Genomic DNA, 1,573 nt, shown 5'->3' with positions numbered 1-1,573 from the left:
AAACAGGACTCCAGTCAGCCAACAGGTGAAAAGGAGGAACCCAGACCCAGACCAGTGGTCATTCCATATGTTGAGGGAGTCTCAGAGAAACTGAGACGTTTATTTTCAAAACATAACGTCCCAGTGGCTTTTAAACCCCAAAATACATTACGGCAAAGACTGGTTCATCCCAAAGATCCAGTCCCCCGGCACAAACAGAGCAATGTTGTATATGCTGTTCAGTGTCAGGAGGGCTGTGATCAGTCTTACATCGGGGAAACTAAACAGCCACTGGCCAAAAGGATGGCCCAGCACAGAAGATCAACATCATCAGGCCAGGACTCTGCGGTCTACACTCATCTCCAGGCCAGCGGTCACTCTTTCAGGGATGAAGATGTTCACATCCTGGACAGAGAGGAACGATGGTTTGAGAGATGAGTAAAAAAGGCCATCTTTGTGAAAAGAAATCGTCCATCGTTAAACAGGGGTGGAGGCCTCCAGGTTCAACTGTCCCCCTCTTACAATGCTGTGATTGCTAGTATCACTCAGCCCTCTGTGAACAGTAAACTGCCATCAGTGTGCTAATGATCCATTGTTAGGCTGATGGTCCTTCTTGAGCATGTGATCAGCTGGTTTTGGTTGTCAGCAGCAAAACTGGTTGATCCACTCTGAGACGGTGCTATTTAAGAAACTGAGCTGAATACAGCTCCTCAGACTGAGGAAGTCTCTCGGATGAGAGACGAAACATTTCTAAATTTTTTTGTTGATTTGCCTTTTTTTTTTTTTTTGAATGTCCAGAGGACCAGATTTAACTTTTTTAGATAAGACGTCATAGTTTAAAATCACGCATGGCACGGAAGGTTCCCCTGCTTAAATCAGCACACGTCCAGGCCCGTCTTAAGTTTGCCCATGACCATTTGGATGATCCAGAGGAGTCATGGGAGAAAGTTATGTGGTCAGATGAGACCAAAATAGAACTTTTTGGTCTTTATTTCACTCGCCGTGTTTGGAGGACGAAGAATGATGAGTACCATCCCAAAAACACCATCCCTACTGTGAAGCATGGGGGTGGAAGCATCATGCTTTGGGGGTGTTTTTCTGCACAAGAGACAGGACGACTGCACAGTATTAAGGAGAGGATGACCGGGGCCATGTAGTGAGAGATTTTGGGGAACAACCTCCTTCCCTCAGTTAGAGCATTGAAGATGAGTCATGGCTGGGTCTTCCAACATGACAATGACCCAAAGCACACAGCCAGGAGAACCAAGGAGTGGCTCCGTAAGAAGCATATCAGGGTTCTGGAGTGGCCTAGCCAGTCTCCAGACCTAAACCCTATAGAAAATATTTGGAGGGAGCTCAAACTCTGTTTCTCAGTGACAGCCCAGAAACCTGGTTGATCTAGAGAAGATGTGTGTGGAGGAATGGCCCAAAATCTCTGCTGCAGGTGTGTGCAAACCTGCTGAAACACTACAGGAAACCTTGACCTGAACCATCCATATACATATATATATATATATATACACACATCCATATACACATATATATATATATATACACACACATCCATATACACATATATATATATATATATATA

The 1,573-nt window shown here is 44.8% G+C and overlaps 1 protein-coding gene across 1 annotated transcript in view; it reads left to right on the top strand.

The window, feature by feature from the left end:
- sestd1 (SEC14 and spectrin domains 1) overlaps window positions 1-1,573 on the top strand; it is a 32,705-nt gene that overhangs the window by 28,328 nt on the left and 2,804 nt on the right. The gene's annotated exons all lie outside the window — the stretch shown is intronic.

This window comes from Nematolebias whitei, chromosome 13, assembly GCF_014905685.2.
Source record: "Nematolebias whitei isolate Nwh7 chromosome 13, NemWhi1, whole genome shotgun sequence".
Taxonomy (NCBI): domain Eukaryota; kingdom Metazoa; phylum Chordata; class Actinopteri; order Cyprinodontiformes; family Rivulidae; genus Nematolebias; species Nematolebias whitei.
This window is presented reverse-complemented; position numbering and strand designations above follow the sequence as displayed.